This window comes from Talpa occidentalis, unplaced genomic scaffold (genome assembly GCF_014898055.3).
Source record: "Talpa occidentalis isolate TD23 unplaced genomic scaffold, MPIMG_talOcc4v2.1 talOcc4.13, whole genome shotgun sequence".
NCBI lineage: Eukaryota > Metazoa > Chordata > Mammalia > Eulipotyphla > Talpidae > Talpa > Talpa occidentalis.
Genome location: NW_023601322.1, coordinates 65,202,126 through 65,217,213, shown reverse-complemented (window position 1 = coordinate 65,217,213; position 15,088 = coordinate 65,202,126). Strand labels below are relative to the sequence as shown.

General features: G+C 41.4%; 2 long non-coding RNA genes across 3 annotated transcripts in view; both read left to right on the top strand.

Annotated features, from left to right (window-relative positions):
- The first annotated feature begins 3,931 nt into the window (after positions 1-3,931).
- On the top strand, positions 3,932-5,954 carry LOC129145676 (uncharacterized). The gene is made up of 3 exons (XR_008551602.1): positions 3,932-4,030; positions 5,070-5,206; positions 5,621-5,954. It is a non-coding gene; the product is annotated as an uncharacterized LOC129145676 (long non-coding RNA).
- A 3,672-nt stretch (positions 5,955-9,626) lies between these two features.
- The window catches only part of LOC119243319 (uncharacterized), a 48,455-nt gene continuing 42,993 nt past the window's right edge, over positions 9,627-15,088 (top strand). For both annotated transcript variants that reach the window (XR_005124693.2, XR_008551422.1), the window contains exon 1: positions 9,627-9,730. This is a non-coding gene — a long non-coding RNA (uncharacterized LOC119243319). The remainder of the gene's footprint in view (positions 9,731-15,088) is intronic.

The following is a 15,088-nucleotide window of genomic DNA, read 5'->3' as shown; positions in this document are numbered from 1 at the left end:
AATGGGAAGTGAAAAGGAAGGAAGGAAGGAAGGAAAGAAAGATGCACAGATGGATGGATGGATAGATAGATAGATAGATAGATAGATAGACAGATGGGGTAAATGCTAATATTTGAATTACTGGGGCAAAGGTTGTCCATGAATTCTATATCAACATTAACAAGTTTTCTCTTGTTATGTTTTTTGAAATTATGTTTTTTTGAAAAGTACCCAGCACATACTTAGTAACTGAAAATTGTTATTATTATCATATTAACAGTGTAGGGGAACTCTGATTCTATTTTCTAAAGAGCTAGAAATCGAAAAGAAAATGACTCTAATATGATTTGCTAGAAAGCACTTTTTGGTCTTGCGGCACAAAATAAAACTTTCCACTCACTCACCTCCTGTGATTCACTTCTATTCAGTTCCTCTTGTTATCTATGGCCCTAGGTTTGGGGTCCCTGTGGAATGTGCAGTCTCCTAGGGAATGTAGGCTTTGTAAAGGGCATCCTGCACAACTTGGATGCCAGTGGGGTTCCCCCTGATAACTTAATTTAGGCTTGGATTCCTTAAGAGAATACAGCGTGCCAGACATGGGGTCCACCTCCCAGCCATAGAGAACCCATTCAGGTTAAAGGTTTCATCCAGGCTCTGTCTCTATCAGTTTGGAGAACATAAACATAAGAGTGCTTTTGACAGAACAATGTGCCATACAGTACATCAATCATACATGTGTGCTAGGAAGCCTGTGGCTTTGTGGTTAAGAAGGCAGCATCTGCAGTCAGCCAGCCTGCTTCCAAGTCTCAGGGACACCACTTACCAAATCATTAAACCTCTCTGCCCCTGACTTTCCTCATCTATAAAATGGAGACAATAGCTGTACCACAGAACCAAACTCTTAGGGATGGTGTTCAGGAAATTAGGGCAAATGACAGGTTTTATGTCCAAGCATCTCCAAGCATCTGTTGATATAAAATAATGTTATTGTGATACTATCCCCAAATAATTTAAAATCAGAGTAATTCTATCAAAATGTTGTAATGTCTCTCCTCCTTTACCTTCCCTAGTCAACCTACCTCCTGATCACAATGATCACTGATTGCTTTCAGTGTTGATGGCTGTTTCTCCTGGACTCCTGGGGAGGAGAAACAGTCTCTTCTCCCTTCCTTTCCTCAAAGTTTCAGTTTGCTAGTTGAATCTTGGGACTCTCAAGACTTCCGTGATTCTGAGGCCCACCTAGCAAACATGGCTAAAGATGGAACTCCACTGTTACACCCAGAGCTGTGGAACGTGCTTTTAGCCTCACCTTCTTGCCAGGCACATGAGTCTATGCAAATTCCTCACACGGGGGTAGGGATAGTAGTTGATTTGCTGTGAGAACGGGTAAGACTACACCCAGGATCTCAGAACAGCACTTCCTCCACCAATCTGTCCAAAGTGGCCTTAGCCAAACCCCAGGAAGGAAGCTTAACAGGAATGTGTCATATGAAAGATATTCATGCAGCCTCTTCTCTCCCAAGTTCCACACCCATATTTCTGATTGCCTGTTGGATGTATCCAGCTAGATGATACTTATGCACCTCAGACACAGTGTGTCCAAAAATGACACTTCATCTCTTCCTCTTGTCTTCTTTTTTTGGGGGTGATGTCAAAAGCCAAGTCAGAAACCTCAAAATCCTCTCTCTCCTGCCCTTAGACTATGAGGAGGTTTTATCCATTCCTAATCCAGGATGGCTCAGAACTGATTATTCCTTTTCATGCCCTCACGTGCTGACATGCAGGCCTTTGTAACATCTCACCTGGATGATTTCAGCAGTCTCCTAACTAGTCTCCCTGCCATCAACTCCCCCCACTGTGGGTCATATTAAGACCTAATGTGATCAAGAACATGAAATGTGATACTTGCCTACCATGACAAAGCATGTTTTCACTCCCCCAGTGACTCAAGGTTGGTGGTAAACTCATGTCACCATGCAAGGACCCACCCATTTCTCCAACTTCATCTCATCTGGAGCACCCGCCCTTGCAACTCCCCACTGGTTCGCTGCTCCATGCTCTTCCTTCTTACTGGAGGGTCTTCCCTGTAACTGTACTCTCCTTTTTCCCTCTCTTTCAAAATGGAAGATACCTACTTACCCTGCAAACTCAGCTCAAAAATCACCTCTAGAAAGGGGTCTCCCCGTCTCTTGCTTCTCTGCTCCCAGCACATGTTTCCTGTGTCTTTATAACTTGTGAGCCTTACTTGTGGTTTGTTTCCAGGTTTATATGCTGCACTGTTGACTGCTTATTTCCCATGAGGAAAGCAAGTGTTACCCCTGTGAAGTGGAAATATCCCCCTTGGCTTTAGTGTCACCATCTTGCCCAAGCACTCGTATATGAGTCTATGAAAGGTGGAGCTCAAGATGCCAAATTCACCTTCAACTCAGACATCATTCAGTTGAACTTGTATTCTTGCTTTCTCTGGCTTCCTGAGCTCCTGCCTTCTCAGCAGATCTCTGAAGGGATATGTCTCTGCCATTAAAAAAAAAAAAAAATGTATTCTGTGATGTTTTGAAGCAGGGTTAGGCTGACCCGGGTGCTCACTTAACAGTCTTCACTCTAATTTTTTCCATGTTGAGTTGTGTTGCCAGTTTATGATCATTTCTGCTTTGGAAGGTAACCAGGGTCCTACCAGTATCTGCAATCACACCAAGTGTCCATAGCACCGGTGCCAGGGGGCATCAGAACGCCTCTGGGAATGTGTGCATTCTGGCAGGGGTGGCACATGAGGGTCAGACCCCAGTTTGAGTAGATGGGAGGCTTCTGCATGGGATCTCATTTTTCTCCATCTGCACAGCCATTTGGGGCCCCAGGCTTCGTGACTCACACAGTGGCTATCCATCTGCCCATTTATTCCAAAAATGAGAGAAAAAAATAACCTTAACACACAGTTGGCCCAGAATCAGGCAAGATCTGAGTCATAGTATCACATGTTTTGGAGCCACCTGCCTGACCCATAGAGTTTAGTGGAGATCTGTAAAAATGGGCTTCCTATTATATGCAGATGAATGTTACTTGCATACTACCCTCTACACCCCCCCAAAAAACCAACCTGAAATCCCCACCCTGAGCCAATAATGGGAAAGTTGGGGTTGGCAGATGCTTGTCACTCCTAATGCTGAATCCCCTTTCTGTCCCCTGCAGAGAGATAAACTCTGCTCCATTGTCCTCAGTAGAGGTCTCTGCATCATTGTCGACAGCACTCCCAGCAACAACCCCTCACAATGGGCCAGACCTGGTACTGGAGGTTAAGGTATGTTGCTACCCTAAGGTTAGGATGGAAAGAGGTGGCTGCCGTCTGGGAGTGTCGCCTCCAGAACACTAACTTTTATTTGCTTGTATTTACAATTATTTACTTGGAGGGTAAGGACAAGTGGTAAGGTAATAAACATGCTGGGTACAAGAGGTATAAAAGAGTAAACAGTGAAAATTTCCTTTCCCACTTCAGTTCTCCAGTTCTCCTCCCTAAAGGCAACCAATATCATCAGGCCTTTTTTGTATTTCTCCCTCTCTCCTTTCTCTCTCTCTATGTATGTATATGTGTGTGTGTACATGTATCCATATGTGTAAGTTACACATACACCCCCCCCCAACTGTATTAGTTCACTGTATTAGTTGTCAGTTTGCTGAAGTCTAGAATCTGAGATCAAAATGTTCATAAGATTGGTTCCCTCTCAGGTCTGTGAGAGAAAAACTATGCCATGCCTCTCTCCTGGCTTTGGGGGTTTGCTGACAATATTTGGCATTGCTTGGCTTGTATATGTATCACTCTATCTCTGCCTTTGTGTTTACACGGCACTCTTCCTATGCACGTGCTGTGTCCACATTCCCCCTTCTATAAAGATACCAATCATTTAATCAGGGTCCACTCTCTTGACCTTGTTTTATCTTGATTACCTCCTGTAGAGGCAGGAAGACACGGTGCAGGATCTCTATGATCCGTGCAGAAGGGCAAAGGAGAGTTCTGGAGTCCTCGGTGGCTTTTTCAGGCTTTTATTGAGTTTACCAGGTACACGGCAGGCGGGGGGGGGGGGGGGGGGAGCGGGGGAGGGGAGGGCAGGAGGCTGGCAGACCTCACAGCCTGTGGCGAATCTTCACTCTTCCTGGCCTCTCCAGCGTTCTCTCATGGTCTCTGCTTCTCTTTTGCTGCTGTGCTGGTTCTGCTCTCTTCTGCTGGTTCTCTTTCTCAGCTGGCGTCCCTGTGATGCCGCCCTTATAAGCCAGTCTCAGCCCAGGTGTACCCACCTACGTATGCTCATCTACATAGCCCACACCCCACTCCAGGTGCACGCCATCAGGCATGCATTCAGGACTGCAGGGATCCATCATTAATGCTAATGGCGGGAGGGCAGAAAAGCCTGATAATTACTTACCCTACACTCCATAAAGAACTTATCTCCAAATAAGATCAGTCTGAGGTACTGGGGTAAGGACTTCAAAATATGAATTTTGGGGTGACATAATTCAAGCCATAAAACACAGGCATTTCAGTATATGCTCATTTTTAAACAAATAGAACACTCTGAAGCCTTTTCTAAAACTTGTTTTTCTCTTTAATATCCTTGGGGATATTTCTTTATCAGTATGTAGAGAACTGCCTGTCTCCTTTTTTAAAATAACTACATAAAACTGCATCCTATGGGAGTGTAGTTGTTTATTTAGCCCATCTTCTAGTGATGAGCATTTAAGTTCCTTTCAATAATTAGTTACTACAATTTTTCAATGAATGTGCTTGAACTTACTGTTTTATTTGCAAGTGTAGTCATAACACAGCTTCTTAAAAGTGGAAATGCTTGTTCAAAAGTTACATGCATTTTGACTTCAATATCCAAAAAACTATTCTTCATTGCAGGGAAAAGGGTAGAGGAGATAGGTTTATCAGATTAAGGAATTGCCAATACGGATCTCTATAAGGTTAAAATACAGGTACAGAAAGAGGAAAGGAGTGGAGCTTTCTAAAACTAGCACTGCAGAACTCTGATTGAGATGATACCAAAACATACTTCTCTGAGTCTATTGTAAGACTCTCCTCACTGCTATGTCCAAAGATTCCAGGCCTTCTTGAGCCTAGATCCTGGGTCAGTGCAGCACAGCCAGCAAGAGGACCCAGAGAGTGTGGTGGGCCTGAAGGATGAAGAGTAGAGCTAGCCTCAAATGGAAGAAGATGCTTTGACTGGAGACCAGTGTGAGTGTGGATGCAGTTACCATTAATATTTCCCTTTGGTCTCCTTTCTGGGGAATATATGTTCAGTTGTTGTGGAATGATGAACCTCCAGTTGGACTTTGGTTATCATTCTGATTGGAGGGCTTGAACCTTGCTGAGCCTGAGAGCATCTTAAGTTAACCAGTCAAGCAATAGTACGGCACAGCTTTTTAACATAACTGACAGCTGTAAACTTAAAAACGCTCCCTCAATTTTCCCTTGTATCTGGGAGCCTGATATGTACAAGTTAACTTGATCTTGGTGCTTTGTAGCCCTTTACTCACTGGATCATGGGGTTTTAGAATTGTAAGGGAATCCTTAAGCAATGCCCGTTGTAATTGGAGAGCCTATAATCCAAAGAAGGGAAGTAACCAACACAAGTTTTTTTTTAAACAGGAGCAGTAGAGTCTGGATTATGCATGCATCCATCATCCATCCATCTGTTCATCCATCCTTCCATCCACGTGTATGTGCAGGAGACTCATGCATGTGGAATGTTACTCTGTGGGCACCAGGCACTATGCTAAATCCCGCAATTATAGTTGTCATCAAGACAGAGCCTACCCCTGCTCTCTTAAACCTCACAGTCTTGTACACAAGACAGCCATCAAGAAACATTTGCATAAATAAATATTAACAAAATTGAAACTGTGAGACAGGTGACATTCCTGGTGCTGAGGGTGTGTGAAGATGGTCAGACACTGCTCCAAGGAGGAGTTAACATTTCGTTTGTGGGCCAAAGAAGGCACCATGCCTGAAGAACAGAGCTATGGAGTGGGCCTTTGTCCACGGTCATCCTGTCTGGACCAGCAAAACAGGACGGAAATCATTTCCCTCACAGTTCTCTCTAGACATAACCCATGAATGAGAAGATTTCCTCTGAAGACAGGTAGCTGGCTGCCTTTTGCTGCAGACGCCTAATATAGAGAATTCCCTGGTCCAGGAATAGTTTAGAAGATTCTGTTAGGGAGAATAAATTGTTGGCTGCAGGATCTAACTCCCCTGACTCACATCTGGGAAAAGAGTTAACATACTTTGTCTCTACATCATTGTTAAAGTAGAAAGCAATCAAGTTTGTGTGGATGTGGGGTAACTGTCAAGCAAAACAGCTGCCAGCACTTCAGGCCTGGCTAATGCTTCCCACCTGGCAGATGAGTGGCTTGCTGGCCTCACCCCAACTGGGGCAAGAGCAGGCAAGGAGGGGAGTTTTCCACTTTGCTCTTCAGTCTGACCTTTCTCAGACCCTGTTTAGTGCCAGTCATAATTACATAATTTGTGTATTTCTTGTAAAGTTTATGGTAACTGAGAGCCATTAAAGATGTTAGTACAGGTCTGGATCCCAGGATGTCTGGCATGGAGTCCAAACTTGACTACCGACCAGGTCAGTGATCCAGTGAGTGCCCCTCAGGCCTATGTTTTTAGATCGTGAATATGGCACTGTGGGAAAAGACCTTTATGCAAAATAAATGGACCTTCTGACATCTTTGTTCCACACACTCTAGAGAGATAACCTGTCCTTATTTTACTTTAGCATCATTATCAATTTGATATGATCTCTATTTTACAGATGAAAAAAGTGAGACATCAAGTTATTTGCTCAAAGTCACAAAACTTGTAATAGATGGAGCTGGGATTTGAGCCTGCTCTTTCAGAATTTGGAACTTGCTTATAAACAGTCATCTAGGGCACAATGGCCAAGTAGAAAATAGATCCTATGACACACCACTTTCTCCCCTTTCCACCCCTTCCTTCTCCAAGTTAACTTCTTGTAGCAGCTGCCCAGCAAGACAAAATGAAGAGTGTGGGTAAATGGAGAACGCTGCCTTCTATGTGTATTACAACTAACCAAGGGAAAGTGTGACTAAGGGGAAAGATGTTGTGGGGGAAGGGAAATACTGGGGGATTTTATTGTTCCTCAAACAGTCATCTAACTTTATGAACAGGGAGGGGTTGGTCTAGGGTCTAAATTGTATCCCCCATCATCTTATGTGAAACTAACTGCTGGTGGGCCCCTAATCCTGAGACATCTGTAAACTCATAGGCAGTGACTGTTGTTTTTCAACCACAAAAGCCTATCTTGGAATGACTGACCTTACAATGACATGTGCTACTGTAATGAGGGACCAGGCATTTGGGGAGGTCTCTACTTCTCCAACCCAACTGTTCAGTTATATTTTAGACTAGGACTCAATTCAAGCACCAATATCTGTATCAGCATAAATATAGACCTTTGAGATCCATTGGTGTGGTGGAACCCTTGAGCATGAAAACAGTAGACTGAAAAAAATCCCCACCCATATCCACAAGAACAAGGGAACAGAAATACCCCCAGGTTCTCTAGAGTTTTTATTTCCTCTTCGTGATCTATTTCATGGGCTACCCAGGCACTAAGTTTTTCATTCTTATTGCTTTTCTGAAATAATGCAAGTTGGACCTTCACCAAATGTATTCCCTTCTCCAAATATCAGTTTCTTTTTGATAAATGGAGTAATTAATTGAAGGAGAGTTTCTGTGATCACATGTAGTTCAAAACCTATAGTTCCTCTTCATCTACTGTGTTTCTCAGACCAAGGCAGACATATGGAGTGGGACAGGATATAAAGGGACTGTGGGCTTAGTATGCCCTGTGGCCAGCAGTAAGGATGTGTATGCTCTTAAAGAATTTTAACAACAAAATCAATTAAAATTAGTGTCCTTTTTACTATAAGCTGGAAATTCTAAGCAAGGTGAATAATAATCCTCCCTCCCACAGGGTATTGTTTATTCCACTGTATTTTAGTGTGCCACTGAAGTCTCTCTTCTGATTGCTAGGAGCAGAAACCCAACTCAGAATGTGAGCAGTAAGATATTAATTCATATCTGCTAAATTCTTTAATTCCTTTAAGGTTAACCTTTAAATTATTTCCTATTATTCCTAAGTCTCTGGGCCATTTCAATAGAAGTAGTTTGAGGTTATAAAGGAAACTTTAGAAGAAAAGTATTACTATTTGCAGACACTTATCTGTGCACTGATTACCTTTGTGAAGTTAGAATCTGATATATGGGATAGGAGTTATCTCAAGAATTTTTTGCTCATTAACAGATGCAAATATATAATATAAATTTCAACTGAATGTATACTAATAAAATGCTACTTAAAAAGCCTTAATTTTGTATTATGTAAGTCTTTAAATGTAAGACTTTGAAAAAGGATCTGCTGCTAAAAATATGTTAGCCAACCACTGCATTAGTAAAGCTAGTATTACTTAAGTGAACTAGATCCAGTATGAATTATTTTCCTACTCTTTTAAATTGCACAAGTAATGGCCAATAATTGTGGGATGGGGGCAGGGAGAGCTGTGCAGGGAAGTGGGAATTGTAAGGAATTACAACTCCAGAAATTCTAGTCCTTAGAGATGAATATTGCAGGGGAAGCTCCTTCCAGATGTTTCTTTATATATGGTATGTATACATATGTGGGTGTGTTTATGGGGACAGTACAACATAGTGGCTAAAATCACAAGCTCTAGAGTCAGTATGTCTCTTCTCTGCCACTTACCAGTGTGAGGGCAGGAATGACACAGGGCAGGTTCTCTATGACCCAAGTAGACAGGTGAAGGAGGAGGGGAGCGTCCTGGAGCCCTTGGTGGCTTTTGCAGGCTTTTATTGGTATTTACCAGGTACACAGCAGGCAGGGGTGCTAAGGGGCTGGGAGGCCTACTTAGTCTTCACTCTATCTGGGCTCTCCAGCATTTTCTTGGGTTCTTTCTTCTCTGCTCTTCCATTCGTTCTGCTCTCTGCTGGCGTCCCCGTGACGCCACCCTTATAAGCACAGTCTTAGCCCAGGTGAATCCCATCTACATATGCCCACACCCTATTCCAGGTGCCCGCCATCAGGCATGCATTCAGCACCACAGGGTTCCGTCATCTATCCTAATGGCAGGAGGGCAGAAAAGCCTGATACTTTTCACCTTACCCTACAACCAGTTTGGGGATCTTGGGAAAATTCACTTTTCAATCCCTCATTTCTCTCACCCATAAAATGGCAATAATAAAGCACTTGCTCAGTAATATTAATAGTAGTCTATGTTTAATTGCTGGTAGATTTCTCATAGTCGTCATCTGACAGGCAATCCCTCACAAGAAAAAATCCTTCCAAAAGCGCATATAGTCCATTATATTGCAGATTCAGTCATTCGGTATACCTGTTCTTTCATCAAATAGTTCTTTACTGAGAGCTTTGTAGTAGACACCGTGATTATTTCATAAACATCCCTTCCCTTCCTGAATTAGACAACCAGTCATTCAAGATTAGGCAGCTTCTCTTGTCACTGATTGGTTGAGGGGTGGGCGGGGTCAGCTATTTTGGGCCAATAAGAGGCGAGAACTGCGCTCTTCAAGCCCTCTGGGCGCCTGGGCGCCATCTTATAGCCCGAGGGAAAGTGAGCGCGTCCTGCCGTGAGTCCGAGGTCTGCAGAGCGGAGTCGCTAGAACTGGTTTTCGAGCCTCAATTTCTGTCTCTTAGAGGTACAACTTTTCTTGTATATATTGCTTAAACTGGCTTTAGTTGTGGTTTTAGCACTTGGCCGCCCAGTTTTTGAGGTATCGGCCCAGGTGTGTGGCGCGTGAGCGTCGGCCAGGTGAGGCGCGCGTTCAGTTTGCTACACCTGCGTCTGCTCCAGGCTGCTCTTCGCACTGCCCCCCAAACCCCCCATGCTTGATGTTAGGCTCTATGAGGTCACGGACACCCCCTAATTTATTTTGGGTTGCCCTCGGCCTGTCTGGACACGGGCTGGAAAAAGTGCCGTAGACGAGGGGAACCGTTGTGGGACGTTGTGTGCTTCCTTCTGAAATCACTGGAGGGTTAGGGAAAGGGCTTGCATTGTTGAGTAGCCGCTGTCTGTGCCAGGTGTTTCACACAAACGCCATTCACTTCCTCCCTGCAGCAGCCCAGAGAGCCGGACTCAGGTAATTCCATGTTTGATGAAGAGTCTGAAGCTTAGACCATTTATCCGGGGACACACAACTAGTTAGTCCTGGGACTGGGGTCCTGCTCTTTTCACACTACTCAGTTATAATAGGGCACTGTAGTGCTGCTGTTAAGTAGGACCTTCATTAGGGAAGAGTGGGTGATTGCCCTAAACCAGAATACCTTTTCTCTGCAGGTATGAGCTGTTAATCAATTAGGGTTTGTCCTCTGCTCTCTCCTGTGTTTATATTTTCTTCTCATGGGAGGTACATAGTAAAGCCAGCTTGTCCATAGAACATGAGGATAAATGATTTCATCTTAACCCTTTACCATGCAGTCAAGAGAATTATCAGTCCCTTCCTGTGGGCAGCCTGGCTAATAAAAGTATTTAATTTATCCCACCTCATCCTTTGCCCAAGATACAAAATGGTGGTAGGTTTTTATCATGTTTCCGCATGCTTATTTATTCTTGGGAGAGTGACTGTAAAGTCAGGGAAACTTAAGAATGGAGTTTGAAAAATTCACCTGAAACTTAACTTCCTCAATTATTTTAAAAGTGAATATATAAAGTAGACAACATTTTATTGAATACCTTCTTTACAGTGGCCTGGTGGTTTTCTTCAAACATTAAAGCATATTACTGACTCTGGTTTTCTTCAGATTCTGGTTTCCTTCAAACATTGATTTAAAGAATATTACTGATCAAAAGCTAATCATTGCTAAGCTGGGAAGCGGGGGTGGGTGCTAGCAGGTATGTGATTGACACAAATGTCTGCCTTGGCTCTGAAATGCATGTATCTGTGGTGCTGCAAGTTTGCTTTTATTGTGTGGTGACCATAAAAGCCCTTGTGTTCATTTGATAATTTTGAATTTGAGGTGTAAACTGTAAAGGCATAATTCTTTTTCTTTAAAGATGGAAAACTGTTTTCGTGATTTTAATGTTCACTTACTTAGTTGACACTTTGTTGGCCCTCCTTATAATTGAGAATTTTACCATTCTGCTGAAGTCAGCTGTTTTCCAGACAATTGAACATCATTGGTGATATTATTATTCTTGGCACAGTATTTTTTCCAGCTACCCATAACTGGCAGGTGAAAGGAATAATCCTTTAGGATGTTTCTTGCAATGTTTTATTCCCCTGTTGTAGAAACACAACATTATCTCTTATAAAATAGCTCACTCTATCAGGAAATTTAGCATATTTTGGAAATACTTGTACTCAAGTTAGAATTATTGCTGAAGCTTTCTTCCTGTGATACTGAAGGCCAAAATATGGATTTGAGTAGAGCAAAGGACTGCATGTGAAAAATGTTTTCTCAGCTTTGTACTTAAATATATTTTTTGACAAAGTCTTGGAACATACCAACCACAAAAGAAATTTCAGCAGATCCAGTCTTATCATCTGAGTTCCTCACTGCTTTGTATATGAGACGTGGTTTCATATCAAGTTTCTGGTTCATATCAACATATTTGTGATTTGACAGTGTTTTTGATTTGGTCATAAGAAGGTGTGTCAGAATATTTCAATACCATGTATTAGTATCTACTCTTGTAACAATCTCCCAAATTCCCCTTTTCTCAGCCATTGGCAACCACTAGTCTTTTTTTCCATTTCTGTGGATTTGCCTGTTCCTTGTATTTCATATAAACGGAATCATACAATATGTGGCTGTTTGTGGCTGATATCTTTCATTGAGCATAATGTTCACAAGGTTCATCCATGTTGTGGTATGTAACGGTACCATGTTCCTTTTTCATAACTGAATAATATTCCATTCTGTGGATGTACCACTTTTATTCATTCATTGATGGATGTTTGTGTTTGTTTCCACCTATGGGCTATTTTGAATAATATTGCTGAGCATTTGCATGCAAGTTTTTATATAAACATTTTTTCAGTTCTCATGGCTTTATAACTGGGAATGGAATTGCTGGGACATATAATTCTATGTTTAACTTTTTGAGGAACTGCCACACTATTTTCCAAGGTTGCCCCATTTTACAGTCTCAACAAACAATATATGGAGGGGTTCACACACTTTGTTATAATTATCTTATAATTAAAAAGATGCTGACAGTGTTTTGCTGGTAGAAAGATATCACCACCATATTTTTACATATTCATGGTTAGAAGCCTAGTCAATACAAAATTAGCGTATTTCCCTCAATCTTTGTTTTATCTTTAACCTACTTAAAGTTATTATTAGAATAAGTCTGTTGTATTATTTACAATAACTTAGAGGCTAATCTTTGAAAATTCTTAATTACAACTTTTTTGCCAGCAGTCAGGAGAATTTTGTTTGGCGTTTCAACTACATATGAAAAAACTCATTATTTAAATAAATTTTAAAAATTATTTCCAATGCCTTGACTATATTTCCCTGCCCCAGACTTTTATTAATGTCCCAGACTGTTAGAGAATGTCATTTTAAAAATTGTTAAATGTAGATTTTCAAATACATACAATAGCAAAACTCTGCTTTCAATCACCTTAGCCACTGACTTTGAAGTTATTTCCAAATTATTAACATTATGCATTGAACTCTTCAGTGAGGGTTCTGTCTGCCAAAAAAAAAAAAATGTAATTTTTTCCCTACCTCCTTAATTTTAAATGTGGAGTCAGCCTTCACTTTATATCAATAGGTTCTTAGAAACTGTAACTTTAAGCAAAATGACATAAAATGAAACTAGCTCTTTGAAAAACTTAATTTCGTTCATGTTGGTTGGGATTGTTTTCTCATCTAACAAAACAACATACCCAAGGACCTGCTGTATTAACTATAGAAACAGTGTTTAGCAATTCTAGAGAACTTATTCGTATTTCATAACTGAAAATTTATGCCCATTGATTTGTCAGCTCCGTATTTCCTCTTCCCTTTGCATCTGGCAATCACCATTTCACTTTTTGATTCTATGACTTTGACTCTCTTAGATATCTCATATAAATGGAAAAATATTCCATTGTATGTGTATGGTCTTGAGTGGTTAACATCATGTGTCCGTTGTCTCAGTCTGAGTGACTGTGTAAGTACATTCTGGGATGGAAGGATGTTCTGCCATGGGTTGGTTCCCACCTTGTGCCCTTAACTACCAGGATAGACTCTGGCCACCCTTGACTCTCGACTAGAGTTATTGGGTTGAAAAAATGAATGAGTGAAAACAGATACTTGTTTAATATTAGAAGTGTCTGGAGTTTTTAGTTAAAAATTTGGTGAACTATTGTTTATATTAATTTGCTTACAATCAGATGGTTTCATTGTATGTCCTTTCACATAAAGTTGCAGTATTTAAGGACCTATAGATCAGTGAGCATGTACTGTAGAAGGGCTCCAACACTTGTTATCTTTTTTTTTTTTAATTTTTTTTTTAAAGATTTATTTATTTATACAAGCACTGGGTACAGTCAGAAGCACGGGAGGGTGAGAGAATTCACCAGAGCCAGAGCGGGAAGCAGAGCAGGCAGAGGGACCGAAGTGCACTGCTGAGGGGACCAGCGGGCGGCAGGGGAGGTCTGCGCGCCATGTGGGACCCTCCTCCAGTGGCCGGGGAGCAGCCGGGGATTGAACTGGCGCTGCAGAGGCTGCGGGCAGCTTTGCAACCCAGTGCTCAACTGCTGCGCCACCGGGGAGGCCCAACACTTGTTATCTTTTGACTTTTTAAAAAATTTTTTTTTAAATATTTATTTATTTATACAGGCACTGAGTGCAGTCAGAAGTGCGGGAGGGTGAGAGAATTCACCAGAGCAGGGAACAGAACAGGGAGACTGATGAAATACACTGCTGAGGGGAGTAGCGGGCGTGACAGGAGAGGTCTGTGCACCATGTGGGACCCTTGCTGGCGGCTGGGGATCAAACTGGCGCTGCAGAGACTGCCGGCAGCTTCGCAGCCCAGCGCTTAACCGCTGCTCCATTGGGGGAGGCCCATCTTTTGATTTTTTGAAGAACCATCCTAATTATAAAAATACCCAATTAAATTGTTTTGATTTGTTTCTCCTGTGATTATTGAAGCTGAGCATCTTTTCTTATATTTATTAGCCATTTGTATGTCTTTTGAAAAATGTCTGTTTGGGTCCTTTTCCTATATTGAGTTATTAGGTAGTTTGCTATTGGTGTGTAGGAGTTTCTTACATATTTTAGTCATTAACCTCTAATCAGAGAAATGGCTTGCAAATATTTTCACCCATTCTGTAGGTTACATTTTCAATCTGTTGATGCCTTTGCTGTGTGCAAGAATGTATACAGTCTTGTGTGGTTAATGGCATGTGTCAATTTCTTTCCAGTTTAATACAATCTGATTGTCTATTTTTGCTTGTGTTATCTGCTTTTGGTGTCATATTCATGAAATCATTGCCAATATCAATTTCATGAAGATTTCCCCTATTTTTTTTCTTCTAGGAATTTCATAGTTTTTGGTGTTTAATCCAAATTTTTTTAAAGTGTTTAATCCATATTGAATTGATTTTTATATTTGGTGTAAGGGCTTGATTTTATTTTTTTGGGTATCCAGTTTCCCAGCCATTCGTTGTCCTTTACCCAATATGTTTTCTTGGCAGCCTCATTGAACATAGTTTATCATAGATGTATGGATTTATTTTTGGACTGTCTTCTCTATTCCATTTGTCTATATGCCTGTGTTCTTGGGAGTACTATACTTCTTTAATTATAGCAGCTTTGTAATGTAGTTTGAAATCAAGAAGTATGTTGCCTCTGGGCTTATTTTTTCTTACACTTGTGTTGGCTACTTAGGGCCTTTTATAGTTCCATATGATTTTTAGAACTGTTTTTTTCTGTTTCTGAAAAAATTGCTTTTGGGTTTTTCATAGGTATTGCGTTAAATCTCTAGGTTGCTTTGGGTACAGGCATTTTAACAATATAAAGTCTGACCCATTTGTTAATGTATCCTTTAATTTCTTTTG